General features: G+C 38.1%; 1 long non-coding RNA gene across 1 annotated transcript; it reads right to left on the bottom strand.

The window, feature by feature from the left end:
- Positions 1 to 6,444: 6,444 nt before the first annotated feature.
- Positions 6,445 to 8,895, bottom strand: LOC123454865. Its single transcript, XR_006633528.1, has 3 exons — positions 8,880 to 8,895; positions 8,543 to 8,779; positions 6,445 to 6,820 (listed from the first exon to the last, which is right to left on the bottom strand). It is a non-coding gene; the product is annotated as an uncharacterized LOC123454865 (long non-coding RNA).
- Positions 8,896 to 18,336: the final 9,441 nt, after the last annotated feature.

The following is an 18,336-nucleotide window of genomic DNA, read 5'->3' as shown; positions in this document are numbered from 1 at the left end:
GTAATAGGCTAATATTTTTGCAGAGCACAAAATATACTTCCACCTACTTTGTTATAGTATGATCAATTTGTGAATTTTCTTGTGACTACTAAACCTAGTGTAATTGGAATAGATCATATTAAGTAATGTTTTTAAATTGATGTACAGAAGCTTTCTCCTTCCATTAGAATACCTCTTTAAAAAACTCCTCAAAATGTATACTCTTTTTATTTTTTAATGCTGCCACATAATTTAAGAAGTATTGGTGAACTTGTATGAGGTCCTTTCCCAAATCAACATGCATAGTCCTCGAAACCACTTGGAAAACACAAATAAGCACGAGTCTTGGAAACTGTAAATAAGCTCTTCAGACCAAAATATGTTTTAATAAATTTCCTTTCGTGTAGCTATTTCAGAAGATGGGGGATCAGTAGATGTCCAGATAAAATAACTGCTGTACTGGGGAGATAGTGTAGCTATTAGATGAAGCAAAGCTTTCTTTCCACTTAGATTTCTTTCCATGATCATCAGGTTGCCTCAGTACTACTGATATTCAATAATTAAATTGTCAGGCTGCCTCACTGTTACTGATATTCAATAATTAAATTTTTAATCTTGGCTCATAGAGATATTGTTTTCTATTTTGTAATTTTGCTATTAAATCCATGAACCATTTAATGTGACTTTTTAGGCTCATAGCATTATTTTCATTTAAATGTAACATATGTATGCTACATATCTGTATGCTACATTGTGATCACCTTTTAAAAAATTAACTGTAAGTGTGACTGATTTCTACCACCTTTTTAAAAAAAATAATTGAGCTTGAAGCATATTTTGTCACACTAATTCTTCAAAGCTCCTACTGTAAAATGATCTTTTTTTCCTTAGGGTTTAGAGAAAAGAGAAGTCTCTTAAATAATAAAATACTTAATTTTAAGGACTATAATTATTCTAAATGTGGTGATGCTATCAAAGAATACAAATTAGATTAGGGTATGGGTGCATTTTCCCTTCCCTTCCTTTCTTCCATGTCTTCCTCTGCTTCCTTCTTCCCCTCTGTCCCTTCCTCCTTCCTTTAATAAAATTAATAAAATTAATACATATCAGGCAGAGTTTCTGTATTCAAAAACTATTCATCAGCATGCTATGGGGTTTAACTTCATTTATTCTTTGTTATACGTTGAAGACAATGTGACTAAAATAAGAGGTGAGCGTATGTATGTCTGTGTGTGTTTATATGATTATATATGTGTATGTGCATTTGTGTCTGTATATGTGCATGTGTGTAGTTGTATGTGCAAGTGTGTAGGGGTGGCTTTCTATCACATATGTGTAAGTCATTCTCCATCACCATCTCAGTATATCCTTCTCAACAGAGTGCATACCCTTTCAAAAAGATGTCTGTGCTTATGAATCTTTGATATTCAATAGCATTACAATGATCCAGACATTATTTTCCTTATTATCTTGATAGATAAACTTATTTATTTTTTCCACAATGATATTATTTAACTTTCTCCTAGTAAGAAGTGTTTGTCAGCACATGGTTGTAATGTCTTCTGTTTTTATTCCAACAAAAGGAACAGCTCTGACAAACAAACCTATGCTCTTGTTCTGTCTAGACACTAAAAACGTTTGCATGTTTTTCTGTGATTTAAAAACCTATGAATTTGCATGCAACTACATTAAATGATTGTCATATATAAGATTACTGCCTTCCAAGTTGTAAACATTTTACTTACAGACAAGCAAGAATCAGCAAGGGCCCTTCATTAGGATCTTCCACTCCTGTTTGTGTTGTGATAGGTTTCAGAGATGATGGGCAAAATGTGGAACTTGCAATAGATTTGGGGAAGATGGCATTTAGATTTTTTTCCATATCAAGAAGCATAGCTGTGGCTCTCATCAAACAAGCCCTACACATGCTAACCTAAAGACTAGCTTTATTTGCTAGGGGTCTATCTTTGTACATGCTAAACTACACTGGGGCTACCTCAGTCTATTCCACTGCTGTCAGTACCTTGAATGGGATAAATGGGAAAATATTTGGAAACTTTAACATATGCAGTTTTATTTTAAAAGTTACAGATGAAAAATACGAAGGAGGCAGAATCCCACTACTAAAATTGAGTTTAATGGTTAGGTGTCTGTAATTGGATGTCTGAATGGTATTGATCTTGACAGAAGGGTCTGTTCCTGTCTCATGTATGTAGCCCTCCTCATAAATGTGCTTTCAAATATATTTCCATGAAATTGTATTGGATTTGCTTGAGCAGAGATGACCCAACTGTTAACAGAGTAGAAAGCAATATCAGTGGTATAATTTGAGAGACTGTCAGAGATCTTCTCCCAGGTGGCCAGAGTTTTGGGGGCTGTTCTGCTGTTGTTAAAGTATCTTTGGGAAGCTCACTTTACTTCATTTACTCAGGTAGTTACAAAAACAAAATGATCTACTGCCTCATTTTATGGCACAGAACTAATAATTGGAAGTTAATTGTACGAAAGATAAGCTTTTGGTTAGTAAATGGCATAAAATGTACAATCGTTTTTGTTTGAGTAGGCAGAGATTTTTGACTGGAATTAAGAGTTTTGAGAAATAAATCATTGTAAACTCTTTATAATAATATGCTAGGTTTAAGGCAAGGAGCAGAAGGTCCTTCACTGAGCAGAGTAACAGGATAAGATGGTGAGTAATATTATTTATTGGAATATATGAGCAAAGTTTAAGAAAGATTAAAAAAATAAAGAAGCACCTCTGTCCTCTAAAGAGCTAACAGAAAACTGCTGATGTATTTTGAGTGTGCAATGAGCAGGCTGCAAGGCCAATGGTTGATGAGTGTTGTGTGCGGCTCACATGAGTTTACAGAAAATGCACCTTATCTCCCCAAAAGCCATCAATACAATAAGACCTCATCAGCAGAGATGACTTGGCTTATAAAACCACCAGGATGATAAGGAGAGTGGCACTGGCTAGAGGTAGCCCCAGATTTCACTGATGTCATGGCTGTCATTGTTTATGGCTGACTTTCTTAAGTTGGGCTCACATTTTCTATATCATTTTGTGTTCCTCTCTGGTGTTAGGTGATATGATTTAAAGCAACTGAAAGACAAAATTAGGAAAGAAGGAAGAAAAGGAGGAAGGCAGGAAGAAAGGAAGGAAGGATATCAGTAAGGAAGGACATTAACAGGTGAGTTATTACCCTAATAAGTATTCAAAAACCGAAATCATTATGAATTTCTTACATTTTTACCAGTAGCTCCCTTCTTAGCAAATGTTAGGTATATAATGTAACTTTTCAGTTTTAGGTACTATGGACTCTGGATCTCTAGAACTCATTTACCTTGTATAACTCAAGCATTATATTGGTTGACCACCAACATACAATTGTTTTAATAGCCACATATTTCATCTCCTGAATGAAGGCGTACAGATGGAGGAGGAACCAGAGCAAACAATGCATGCAAGACGGTGACAGTATTCAGATCTGAACACCACCCCTTCCACTCAGTTATGTTCCCAGTCAGCTTATTCAGCATCTCCCAGTGAAATTTCATCTCTCCTTTATGTTTGTTTGCTTGTTTGTTTTCAAGGTAGTGTCTCTCTCTAGCGCAGCTGACCTGGAATTCACTGTGTAGCCTCAGGAGGGCCTCGAACTCACAGCGGTCTCTCACCTCTGCCTCCCGAGGGCTGGGATTAAAGGCGGGCGCTGACATGTGCGGCCTGAAATTTCATCTGTCCTGCAGGTAACAGTGCAGTTGCTTCCCCAGTTATATCTGTTCCTGAGGAGGCACAAGACTATATGACATTCTTTTATTGTAACCTGAGGTTTTTTTGTTTTGCTCTTCAAAAGATGATGTTTTAATTGGTAATTTTTCTCACTTTTGCTTCCTGAGGAGTACCTTGAATGTCTCCATCACTGGTAAGGGTATGAAATTCCAGACTGACATTTTTTTTTTTCTTCAGCATGTTGACTATGTCTCCCCATTTTTATCTGATTGCTGTATGTCTGTTGAGTAGTCTGTTGTTAATTTTTTATCACATTTTGCATAGCTCATCAGTAATTTTTCTCTTGATTCTTTTAATATTTTCTTTTCTCTGATTTTGACTGGCATTATGTGTAGCCATTTTTAAGATTATCCTGATGGAGTTTGTTTAGCACACTGAACGTTCTGATTACTGTTTCTTTTCAGATTTATTATACAGGTTAACATATGCTCATAAAGTTTTGGGTTATTATATCTTCAAATATTTTTCTACCTTTTTCCTTTTCTTTATTTCCTTTTTGTGCTTTTTGTATTAGAATTCATATCATGATTATATTCTCATGCTAGAGAACACATTTCTTAGGCTGTGTTCATTTTTATTTAATAGTTTTTTTTCTGAGACTAGGTAATTTCAGCTGATTCATGTTCAAGTTCACCCTTTTCCTGTTACCAGCTCACATCTAGTTTTGACCCCTCCTAGTAAGTTTTTGTTTTCCTAGCTGTATTTTTCAGCTCCAGAATTTTTATTCTGTTCTTTTACATAATTACTATTGCTTCACTGATTTTTTCATTTCATCAGACTGTTTTCAACCTTTCTCTCAGCTCCACAGTCTATTCTGCATCTCACGCATATGTGCAGTAACTATTTTAAAGTATTTGTCTAGTAAGCTTCACACCTATGTGTCCTTGCGGACAGTATCTGATGATTATCTTTCCTTGTGTATAGGCAGACTTATTTTCTGCTTTCATATTTTGTTTAAAAAAAGTACATTGTAAATAGTCTAACATGGCAACATTCGAAATGGGATTCTTGAACACCTTCCAAGGATCGTTATCATTGCTCTTTGGCGCTTTTTCTTTCTAAGTATTTTCTTGAACTTTTGTATGTTATTTGCCTTCACGACAACAGGAGTCACTGGCAAATTAGCTTAGTAGCTACAATACAGAGAGGCCCTTAGTTATTTTTAATGGCTCCCTTTTTCTGTTCTCGGCTGGGGCTCTCTCTGTGTGTTGGGCTCAACCTTCAGTTCTTGGGAGTTCACAGCTCTGCTTGAGACTTTGCTTCATGTCTGCGAGTGGCCGAGGTGGTAAGATGTGAGAGATCAGAACAGTTTTGCCCCTTTCCTGGACACGCACTCCTCACAGCATGCACACATAACTTTCTAGATCCCCAGGACTTCAACGTCACTGACGGATACTCAATTCCCCAGATACTCATTTTAAATTTCTTAGTCTGTTTACCGTTTTCTCCAGTGGGTATTTTTACTTCAGGCAGTTGAACCGTTAGCAGAGGTGGCTTGTTACATTGAGGAAAGCTCTGTGGATAGAGATTTTCCTACGGAAGAGAGTTCTGAGTCAGATTAAACAATGACATGCCTTGTGCACGGAGATTTTCCAGGAAACTAGCAGACATGAAAAATAGTAAGAGTTCTTTCTCTAGGGATGGGCTTTTATGGAGCTCCAAGCCCATTCCCTTCCTCCTGTGACTGACCCAGGGCTGGGCTTACATGTGCTGGGGCTGCAATTCTGCAGGGTTTCAAGGCTACTGTGCAGCTGTGGGAAAACGGGTGGGGATGGCATGAGCCGGAACACCACAAAAGCTCCCTGTTCTCACCAAAGCTTGAGACAGTTTTTGTTAATACCCGTCTTGAGTTCTTACAAGCCTTACAGATCACCGACAGATCCGGAATATGAAGGTTTTGACAGTGTTTCCACCAGTTTTATGAAGGGTAGATTTTTGGAAGTCCTTATTCCACCATTCCCAAAACTTGTCTCCTCAATTCTCTCAATGTTCTTCAGTCTTCCCTACCTTGAGCAGACATATTCATTACTTAAAATACCTGAGGCCACATTTTCTCATCTATATATAAATGAAAGTTTTCATATATGCTTCATGGGGTTGTTGTAAATATTAAGTGAGAAATCACTGAGTACTCTTCCTGGAATGTGATAGGCTGTTAAGAGAGGCTGATTTTCCACTCATTTTTTGGTCCTTTCAGGTCATTTTACACCATTTAAATCTTTCCCAAGTGTAGCTTACAAATCAGCAGTGATCGGTCGTATTTGCCAGGGCTGGCTACTTTTCTTAGTTTTCTAGGCTGTCTGTAATCTAACCTCGATTTACCTTTCCATTTTCAGCTCTCCCTACAGATTGCTGGTAACGCTTAGCTTCAGCCACGCTGCTGCTGTTCTCACCTATACTTGAATTGCAAATGATATAGTGTTTGTTTTTCAAACTTTATTATTATTTTTTATTAAAGAGAGAGAGAATGCCAGGGCCTCCAGCCACTGCAAACAAACTCCAGACGCTTGTGCCCCCTTGTACATCTGGCTAACATGGGTCCTGGGAAATCGAACCAAGGTCCTTTGGCTTTGCAAGCAAATGCCTTAACCTCTAAGCCATTCCTCCAGCCCTAGGGTTTTATTTGCATATATTTGTGTGCTTATTTCCTGCTTTACTTTTTCCTTTATCTTCTCTCTCTCATTGGTGTTCTGAAGATCCCCTCTTCCCTGTAGCCCAAACCACACAGCAGAGTCAGTGAATCGTGGCATTTCATATGTTAGTGCAAGGCAGAAACATTTGGCCCCTGAAATAGCAGAGTTATTTCTGGTTCCTCCACCTCTTAATTAAACAACCTTCAGAGTCTTCTGTCTTCCAGACTGTATAACCTTTTGGGACTTCAAGTCCTGTGTCCTTATTAAGTCCCATATTCATTTCTACTTGATGCTGTTTAGGCCTACTTATGATTACAGTTTATTTATTTATTTTTCATCTTTTGGACTCTTAATTCATTGTATAATGAGCAATACTTTATGAAAGTCTTGAAGATAAGGTCTCCAGTACAAAAAAAACCTAGGATTGAACAACAAACACCAGAGGAAAACTCCATTTAAAAAGATTTTAGTATAAAAATCAGCAGTATTTCAAAGAGATTAATAAAATAAGTTTATATGTAATTTTCCCACAACCTTTAAAATAATTTAAGATTAAATAAAATATAATACACATATATATATACGTGCATGTATATGTGAACTAACTTGTTACTTTCTAAGCTGAGAAATAAACACTGTACATACTTTTAAGAAGGCAAATAAATTTTATTATTTTGCTATGTAGTCATTATAGGAGCTATATATAATTTTCTATTTTTTCTTTATGAGAAAGATTATGATAATCATTCCTTTAGTTGCATTTTTATGCATATACTAAATTTTCATTATTTCTTCACTCATTTTTTGAAGAAAGAAGGAAATGTAGGCTTGAAAATTTAAGTTCAGGTAATGATTGCGCTAGCCTATTGACCAAGAACACAGGAATTTCAATTAATGTAAACTGAACCTATTGTAGTTCACCCATAAAATGAAACTGTAATGTCCTTTTCCTCAGGGTTGTGAAAGCGGTGTTTAGATAACCTCGGAGGAGACATGCCAGGCAAGTGTGCAGCACATCACTAGCTGCACTGCTGAGGCCTCTGCCGCCGCCTCACCTCTTCTACGCTTTATGACCTTCTGACGTCAATTACTCCTTGCAAAAACCGAACACACTATAAAAATGTCAGAATAGTCCTCAGTTCTACACATACCTGCCTTTATAGACTGGCCAATTTGAGGTTTCAGAGTACACTATCATTAGGAATTATTTATTAAAAATAATTTTATTTTTACTTATTTATTTATTTGAATGAGAAAGAGGGGGAGTGAGAGGGAGTGAGAGAATGGGCGCGCCAGGGCCTCCAGCCACTGCAAACAAACTCCAGACGCGTGCGCCCCCTTGTGCATCTGGCTAACGTGGGTCCTGGGGAATCAAACCAGAATCCTTTGGCTTTGCAGGCAGACACCCTAACCACTTGCCATCCCTCCAGCCCTCATCAGGAATTCTTAATATGCATTTGTGGAACAGAATGAAAACCATTTTTTTTAAAAAAATATTTAATGTACTAATATTATCCTCTGAATTAGAAAGCTAAACATTGTGTATGCAGATTGTTGCTACTATAATTGCAGCACCAGCTTACCAATTGTAATGATGACTTTTTGTGTATTTAAGAAAAAAAAATGACTGCCAGGCTCTGTATGAACATTGTAGATATTCATGTTGCCTTAGTCTGGTTAGCTAGTACCTGTCCTCATATTTCCAAATGATATACTAAAACATACTACATGGTAAAAAAAGAATAGGGCTGACGGAGCTTAATTTTCAGAACCTACCTGGATAGGTGCTTAGGCTAACAGAGAGCAGTGTGCACTACTACTTCCAAATGCCAGGTTTTTACTTGCCTGATTAAAACATGGCTCTTCACTGACTCTCCCAAGTGGGGTGCTGACTCTGTATGCTGCTGAAGTTTCTGCACCACTAGCTTTCCTTTTCTCTTTGGAAGTGTTTAATAGAGAAGCAACTGCTATTAAGGGACAGACGGCTAAACAAATATTTATAAAGGCCCTATGCAGTAGGAGGGCCCATGTGATATGTTTCCTCTATGGTGATCTTGCAGTTCAGAGACAGAAATGGGCATGGGAAAAGAACATTTCAAGACAAAAGTTTTACATTAATATTAGCATTTCAGAAACTTACCTCTGGGCCAGTCCCATACAGCAAGCCAAGGTGATTCTTGCATCGAGTCTTCAAAAGCAAGTTAGCTGCACAAAGAACAGGGACACCAAGACACGGGCAACTTTGAGCCGGGTCTAGCCTTCCCGTGGCAGCTCCGCCGACTGCCGATTGCGCTCTGAAGTCCAGCGTAGCGGCTCTTACTTCTCAGCTTATAACTTCCTATAGTTTTTCCCAAAGCTGCTCCTTTCCGTAACTTTCCTAGTGAGAATTGATGGGGTACTTTTTAGAATTGATACAAAACTCCTATATTTGACTCTATAGTGATGATGAGAAGGTAAAGGACATTTATTTGACTTACTTGTTTTCACTAAAAACAGAAAAAAGGCTCCACATCTCTCCATCTTAGTCTCTCGTCCTGATGCTGCCAGTACTACACTCGTTCTTCTCTTGGCAGCAGGTAGTAGGCTGAGAAGTAGATAGCTGGAAAGAGCTAAGCTTCGCTCTGGGCTGCCTGTCAGCAGCGTAGACTGTAGCCAGAGAAACTGGGCTGAGGACCTGAGGCTCCATTGTAAGCACTTGCCTCGCATAGGGAGATGATTCTCAGTGTCACAATAACTAAATAGAAAGGCACAAACCAAAGAACAGGGACAATGCGCAGATCATTCCAGGTGACTGTTCTAGAAAAATTTGCTCCCCAAGGCTCCTGCACTCCCCGTTTCCACATGATAGCTCTCTATATTTCTCCTTCCAGCTGGTCATTTTTAGACTGCCAGTGAAAAAGGACCTCTCGCATAATTATTTTTTAAGTTCTCTCTCCTTTTCTCTCTCTTACACACATGTGCACACACGCATACACACAAACAGACCTTTCATGTTTGTTTTCTGTTTCTGCAGTAGGTAATTTATGCCTGTCTATTCCTGTGCAAACTTCTGAGAAGAGATCTCAACAGTACAAACACAGAGGTTCACTAAGTTCAGAGAAAATGTGTGTGTGTAGAGAGAAAAACAGTACTTAACGGTTATAAATATTACATCCCATATGAACTTATGCTGGAAACCAGTTGCAAAAAGAAAGTTTGAGGATTTCCAGGGGTGGCTAGTACACAGTACCCTTCAGTTTAAAGGGATGAAGAATTCTTATTCTTATTCAACTAAACTCTGAAGAATATTGGTCTAGTACTGGTAGTGGAAAATGTCTCAGGTACATGTCAGAACTCAAATAAGCAAGGAATTAGCCTGATTGGCCTTTCTCTTGAAAGTTGTTAAAGAGGTACTAACATACTCATAATAAAGGATGGAAGTTACAGGGTTTTTTTTTTTTTTTTTCTACTCCTTGGGAGTCTGGAGGAAAACTGCAAGGATAGAATATGAGACAAATTAGTGGATAAGTTAATTTGGTTAGGGCTCTTGGAATAAGTCAATCCTGTGATACAAACATGGCCTCGGGAACTTGAACAAATAGCGTTCCTTAATGTAAGCAGGTTAAAATAATTTTTGGCAATGTGATTAAACTGTCCCACCATACTCTGTCATCTGTACACCACTGCATAGTGATGCTTTAAAAACCTAGGCTGAGCATCACTTGCATCAGAACCATTATACTGGCTACTTTCTTATTGCTGTGCCTGAATATCGGACAGGAAGCAGTTTAAAGAGGAAGAGTTTATTTAGATTGCAATTTGAGTTACAGTACATCATAGCCAGGCCTCTACAGCCCAGTTACTCAGCATTCCTGTCTTCCCCCGGAATGGACCATTTATCTCTGCTTACAGTGTTCAAGGGCTTTCCTAGCCCTGAATTCTAATTCTTCTGCCTGCCGTTCAGTGTATCACTTGTAGTACATTACATACATATATACAGGGTAAGTGAGCGAGTGATAGAGACAGGGAGAGGGGAATCCTGTCTCAATCAAGGTGAAAGAGAGGACAAAAAGCCCCCAAGGTTATCCTTAGACCTTCACACATTGTGATGATCCATGTGCACCAACACACACACTCACACACATACTCATGCACACAGTCACATGCGTACACTCACACACTCACATTCACACTCTTAAATGCACATTCACACTCACACGCTCATTCACACTCTGTCACCCACACACATCCATTCACATTTACACAAAGAATTAGTGATGGCTGATTTTGGTGGTGTTTTTGTATTGTCTACTCGGGTTTTAGGTTTGTCCCATATTTTTACCCACACAGTCTACCACTGGGATCTGTGCATAACTGGTCTACATTCCTTCTCTTTCCAACCTTTCCCCCTCAATATCTCCTCCTTGTCCCTCCTTCTCTATTCTCCATAACTACAACCTTCCATTGCTTCAAGGACCGTTAAAGTCAGAGGAACTTAACAGTCCACTAAATTCCCTCCCCACATACTTGTGCTAACTCCAAAGTTTTGGAGTTGATACTAGTCTTTGTCAAAACTCAGCCTACATCCCTTCCACTCTGAAGCTTCCAAAATCCTACCACACTTCTTACCAGCAGTTCTCACTCACCCACCAGCAATTACTGAAATCAAAAGGACCATAGCTGCTAATTTGTTAATAGAACATTCATAGAGCAGGCCTACCCACTAGTTTAAGTCACTTCTGCTGTTACTTTGTGAGTAATATAGAAGCCATATTTCATACCATGAGATACAATTTCTGACCTACATGACTGAGAATACAGCTAATAAACAGAAAATTCAAGCAATGAAATAAAACAAGAATGGAAAATCCCAATTCGGTAACATAAGAGACACAAATCAATGCAGCATAATTCCTCTAAAATTATGAATATAGCAGTAATGACCTCCAGTAAAACTGAAGTAGGTAAAATGCCAGAAAATCCAAGAGAATAATTTTATGTATATTGAAAGGAATCAATGAAGAAATCAAAGCAATCAAAGAAGAAAGCAAACTCCTGAAGGAGAACACAGGACATCACCTTAAAGAAATAAGAAGGTGAATACCAGACTTTTGTAAAGAAATAGAAATACTGACGAAAAACCAATCTGAAATACTGTATTTACCCAGTAAGAAAAACAAGAAGACTTTGTAGAATGGTCATATGAATAAAAGGAGCTGGCAGAATATCTGAGCTTGGTGGTGACAAGTTTGAGGATTTGGAACATTCCAACAAGGAGAAAGAAAAATTAATAAGAAGCAATGAGTAGGAATTTCAAGAAATTTTGTACACTAATAAGGCAAATTTAGAGTAGAGAAGGAGGAGAATTTCAATGTAAAGTTATACCAAGTATGTTTAACAAAACCATAGAAGAAAATATCCCCAAACTGGGTAATGGGATGCCAAGACATATAGAGGAGACACTTAGAGCATCAAACTGACAAGAGCAAAAGAGAACCTCTCCTCGTCATATTAAAACTAAACTAACAAATATGCAGACCACAGAGAGTATATTGCAGTAAGAGAAGAGTACCCAGTCACCTGTAAACACAACCCCATCAGAATAACCATAGGCTTCTCCACAGAAACGTTAAAGCCAAAAGAGCTTGGAATGAGGTATCCCCAAGTTTGGAAAGACAATTGCCAAAACAGACGACCCTATCTAGCACAGCTACCTGCCATAATTGAAGGAGAAAGAACTTTCCATGAGAACAGTGGGCTAGAGAAATAAGCATGTTTACTTCTATAAACAGAGTTTCTTCATGGTGAAATCCTCCAAACTCCTTTTATAAAAGTCTATAGTACCTTATTGTTACCCAAAGTCATCTCACTGCACAATAAAAGACCAAAGTATCTCTCTTCTCCAACCGTATGTGAGTACCTATTGTCCCAACTTTTCCCCTTTCTCCCTCTTGCCACTTTCTCTCCAGCCTGTGGCAGCTACCACGTCAGTCTTCTGTCCTACGAGCCCCATGCGTTTAGAATTCACACATCAATGAGACCGTGCTGTATTTGTCTGCCTAGTTGTAGCCATGTGATTGGAAATGACACCATCTTGTGATTTTGTGTTATTGGTTATTGTGACCAGTGTTGCAATGAGCATGGGGCTACACATTTCTATTCAACATACTGACTTCCACATGCAAGGTTTGGGTTGTCGAACTATATTCTAGTTAGTTTTATTTTAACTTTTACCACAGTCCCTATACTGTTTTGCATAACGGAAGCATTAGTTTACAGTCCGGTTAGTAGCATGTGTTTCCTTTCACCACATCCTCATTAGCACTTGTTTCTTTTCTCTTTTTAATAACCAGTGTTGTAACTGGAATGGATTGATATCTCAGTATGACTTTAATTTGCATTTCCCAGTGATTACTTGATACTGAACATTCTTCCCTTGTGGTGGCCATTTGCGTATCTTCTTCTGGGAAGTGTCTGTTTAAGTGCATTGCCCAATCTTAACGAGATTATCTGGTCTGTATTATTTGTTTATTTTTGGCTGTTGAGGCTGTTTAAAATTTCCAGACACACCCTGAATAATAACCCCTTGTAGGATGTGTGGTCTACACATGTTTTCTCCCATTCTGAACGCTGTCGCTAAGTTTCCTGACAAACACAAAGGGTGACATCAGTGGCTATCAATACCCTCCTGGTGTCTGCCACATTAGTCTGCTTCCTCCTGTCTTCCGGCTGCGAGTTCAGCTCTTTCTGACCCCGGCATTGCCCATTTGCTTGAACTTTGAGCATTTTGTCCCATTTCCTTTTGTAGTAGTCCCCCACATTCCCTTCAGTCATGCATATACTGATGTGACCAAGGATTCTTCTCTCTCATTTCCTTGTGTGAAAGAAAATGTGTCCAGGTGTCTAATTTTTATTTCAGTCATGTGAATTTAATTTATTAAAGCTATCACTTCAAAAACTGAGCTCTTCCATAAAAATACATTCTTGTTTCTAGCTTCTAAGTATTTGATACTTGTATCAAGTTTTTAGTCTTTCAATGTTAGTTGCATAATATTTTACACCACTTCAAGTTTAGGTTATTAGTAAAGGTCATCAAATATATTTAACTGAACTTTTAAAATAAATGAAATGAAATTTTGTTTTAAGTATTGATATTGCCTAAAGAGACAGACACAATTAATATAAAATATCATCTTTTTCTTAATAAATAATCCCAATAAGTAGAACAAATGCATGGAGACCTTCCATCTTCTTATTGCTTAATAAAGTGGCATAATTTTAATGGAACCCTGTCTGCTGACACCTCACCCAGGAGAGTGCAGCTTGTTTCCTGGGCTGTCTCTGCTGTCACTGCTGCTGTTTGCCTCTGCAGGGAAGAGCCCGTAAATGCGGGCGCCGTGCTCTTCACTCCGCACGCACGCTATCGGCTTTTCTCCGTGATTTCAAATAGTTGCTTTTTTATTATCTGTCCAAAGCTTTTGATTATTTTCTGCAGGAAGGTCAGTCTGACACAAGCAGCTTACACTTTACCAGGAGGGTATCACTTGGCCCATAGGTGCTTGGTGTGCCAGCAGGCTCTGTGGCTAGGATTATAGGGATATCACAGATGTGTGCATCACAAGAAATGTCTTCCTTCATTGACAATAGCAGAAATTTTAAGTGCATACTTCTTACATATCTTACCAATAAAGGTGAATTCTTGAAATTCTTTTTGCTACCAGTGAAGGAAGCTGTAGGAATTCCAGCACGTCTATGCTGGCATCAAAGGAGAATCTGCATTTCATTTGTATGACTAGAGCCTCTGTAGATTTGGCAGCGGTCCCAAAGTGTTTTATCAGAACTGTGCCCAAAAGCAGATGTGCTCAGCTTATCTTTAAGTAGAGGCCCAGCTGTTTGAAAAATTCCAGAGCACTAGCCTTTTTGTAAACCAAACATAGTCATATACTCTTAGCACATGGAGACACTTAAGAAAACCTTATAAAATCAACCATATGTTTTATGAATTTAAGCTTATGAAAAATTTATCTTGGTTCCATTTGAAACTAATAGTCCCTTAAAATGTCTCAGTAGATGTTATAGAGAAAAAGAGGAAAGAACAGAGAAAGAAAACAAAGCAGAAGAACATTTTCAGCAAAATGCTACACAAAAATGGCGCCTAAGGCTTAAATTCAAAAGAAAGTAAAATAAGATGATCATCCTTTCTATGAACAAACCCAAGCCAGTACAAATATGTCAGACATATTAAGCATATTAGACGACTTAGGTGAGTAGACATAGGCTTGTGTAATGGATAATCTTGGTTGTCAACTTCATTGGAATGAAAAATAGCAAGGAAATTGGTAAAGCCCACTTCCGAGTGTATCCATGAGGGTCTTTAAGACAAAATTTGATCATAATGGCTCTGGTCTAATGAGTACTTTCCCCACTGATGGAATCCAGATGTGCATATTTAGGAGTTGGTAGAAGTGCAGAAGGTGGGACTTGTCTGAGGAAGTATCTGGAAGGTGGTATTTTGCCTCAGCCTTTCTCCTCTGCTGTACTTCCCAGCTCCATGGATTGAATAGCTCTTCTCCATCACATACCCTGTCCATGCCAATAGAAACCTCTGAGCCTGAGTAATAACTACATAAATGTATAAATAAATAAATAATCTTTCACCTTTTCAGTTGTTTATGTCATGTGTTTTACCAAGACAACACAAAGTAAAACACTGGACCAGATGATATCAGTCTTTTCCTTTTATTGCTAATTTCAGGTTATCTGTATTTTATGATGAACGTGTGTGTGTGTGTGTGTGTGTGTGTGTGTGTGTGTGTGTGTATGCACGCATGCATAGTTACCTCTGGTATGTCTACCTTTGTTCTGTCTGGTTAGCATATGACATAGAACTAGCCTTGTCTCAACCTGATGCACTCGTATTTTGCTGGCTAGAATAGTTGACACCTAATTGAATCAAATGACTTCCTTGAAGTGGAATAGCACCATTAGGCTTACTTAGAACCTCAAATCTTGGTTTCCTGTTTGATTTATTGCATTCCTTTCATTTTCTTCACTGATGTTCATATACCCTTTCTAGATAACCAAGTGCCTCATCTACCATTCATTTCAGTAATAAAAACTTATTAGCAAGATTTCTTATGTGATAAAAACACTTCTTACAAAGATCTGATAAAACATAAATGCTTAAGCATACTACTCTGTGGATTACCTTTTAATATTTTTCAAATGCTAGTAAGTGCCTCTGTCATGAGGATTATAGTCAACTATACTTGTTTACACTACATTGCTTTTGATGGATTTAAAACCAATTTATTGCACAATTGCTATAATACTCTCACTCACAATTGTATTCTGGTCTAGAATTTTTTAATCTAGATGAGTAGCCTCAAATTACTGCTCAAGCAATGGTAAATACTGTTAATGAATAATTAACTCTTTTCTGTGTACAGGAGGAAACATTCTTTTTCCTTCTATTCTTTTAAGTTACTGAATGGGACTTTTGGAACAAAAAAAACAGAAGGACAAGAGAAATGCATATGAATTTATTAAATATACATGTTATGTGCCTAAGATGCCACCATAGAAAATGAAGACCAGCGGAAATCATTGAACCTGAGTGCTTTTATGCTAGGTTTCATACAGAGAGGAGAATTACAGTGAAATATGGCAGAACCAAGGGGATATGAGCTCTGTGTAAGAGAGAAGAGCAAGCAGGCAAGGCACCGCTCGGTACTCCTCAGCTCTCTTACACGGTCTCAGGTAAGATGTCCTTTTCCTATGCTGTGGGTAGAAGAACTTTTTTATGACTTGCTTAGGGGGAAGGATATTTCTCAAGTTTTTAGACTTAAAGTATTCAATGTATCACAGATCACATTGAGGGTGGTGTGCCTTGAAGATCACCAATTACGAGAATTCAATATCAACTCAAAATCCTCCACAAAGACAGCCACCATCAGTCAGATTGTTCAGTTAAGACATAACATGTCACCAGATCCTTGGTCCTTCCTCAGTTTAGTAACAAACAACCATTTCATTTAAACACTTAGATAATAATCACACTTCCTTATTTCAGGCACCACATGACATCAGTCTCTGGAAAGAAACATTTGACCTTTACAATCAGTAAGCATTTGTCTGTTTTTGTTTTTTTTTAATGTAGATGAATCAAATAGGAGGAGGTTTGGTTCTGACTGTCACAGCTTCAGAGCAGTCAACATTACATGGGATTGCTTAGAAAGTAGCTGCAGAGACCACCTATGAGGAAAATAGAGATAATTACAAATCGCAATCACAGCTGTTTAACGACAGAACTCATAACACATCCTCAGCATGAAAAAAGTGAAGCTAATGCATCAGATGTTTAGCTTCACTTGGTCACTGTTTGAGAGTCAGAGACTCAGCTCTCTCCAGACAAAGCCATAACCAACAGCGTGCAATGTCAGAATGCATGTCTGGGGCTTACCCTGCGTGAGAAGTTCTCAGTGATTTCAGAACTGAAGCCCAGATGCATAAGCTCTTTCACAGAACAAACGCATTAAGCAAAGGTTGTGCATCATTCAACACAGGAAGTTCCTTACCATACTTCCACGTTGCCTATAGATGGCACTTGAATCACTGCATTTGTTTTTCCCAACTGCATAGAGTCACCCTTCCCTGCAGATCAGGTGCTTCATACTCTAGTTTTGTAGGGATTCAGGTCCTGGATGGGAGTTTGTATCTTTCAGTAGCCTTTCATGGGGAAAACAAAACAAACAAACAAACAAACAAACAAACAAACAAAACATGTTGGGGTTCTTCTCAAAAATAAATTATGACATATTTTAAAAGGATAATTTGTTCTGAAATTTTAAAAATTTCATACCCTGTAAAGCATATTTAATCTTGAGATTGTTTAGTAAATGTCTTTTTCCTTCAGACTTCTATGTTGTAATTTCTGACTAAATCCACAAGATAACCAGCAACCATGACAAATCAACATAATACAAAAATAAACCATGCATAAAATAATAATTGCATTAGTTTAATAGGTTAATTCTAATTCTGATAAAGTCACATATGATTTAAATAAGCAAATCAAATACCACCTGGAAATTGCCACCATGATCAGAATATACTAACAGTTTTTTTGAAAATGGACTGAAATAGCATTGCCATAACATCGTTTTCTTTTCCATGCCCTGTTAGCATGACTTCTGTGCGTTTGACAGTTAACTGGCGCATGGAAATACAGTGCTTGTGTTGGACCAGGCGTTTCTTTCTGAAGTAGTGGACTTTCTGTCATAATTTGCATCAGTTTTTTTTTTTTTTTTAGAGGTAGGAACTCACTCTGGCTCAGACTGACCTGGAATTCACTATGGAGTCTCAGGGTGGCCTTGAACTCATGGCGATCCTCCTACCTCTGCCTCCCCTCCGAGTGCTGGGATTAAAGGCGTGCGCCACCAGGCCTTCTCCCTATCAGCTCTTTTATTTTAGAAGAATGATTAGGTGAGTATTGAAATCTGTAATGATTTTGTTTTCTTCAAATTCTAGAAAGAAGCCTTATTTCCTTCCTAATTACTATTGTGTTTGTTTCTTTGGTTGTTTGTTGTTCTTTTACGAACCTTAAGTCTTTTTTGTCTCCTGCTCACGGTGATTTGGCGGCGGTGGGAGGAGTGCAGGCGGTAGGAAGGCTTCACTTCGTGTCTTGCATTGGAGTCGGCAACAGTGCAGAGACGGGGTCCCACATGGCCCCTCCCCTGCAGTCCATCCTGCCAGTTTATCAAAAACCAAAAGATGGGGAACTTAAGATCCTCAAAGAAAACTAATGGGTTGTACAGATAAAGTATATTGTCCCAAATCACTGCCGCAGATGACATTTTTAATGGAACTGAGCCCTAATTCTGAAAATTGAAAGAGAATCTTCTTATGACTAATGAAGCTCTAAAGATGTCACAATGTACATAGCATTGGATATGA

This window comes from Jaculus jaculus, chromosome 14 (genome assembly GCF_020740685.1).
Source record: "Jaculus jaculus isolate mJacJac1 chromosome 14, mJacJac1.mat.Y.cur, whole genome shotgun sequence".
NCBI classification, from domain to species: domain Eukaryota; kingdom Metazoa; phylum Chordata; class Mammalia; order Rodentia; family Dipodidae; genus Jaculus; species Jaculus jaculus.
Note: the sequence above shows the minus strand (reverse complement) of the source record. Positions and strands in the feature narration are given on the sequence as shown.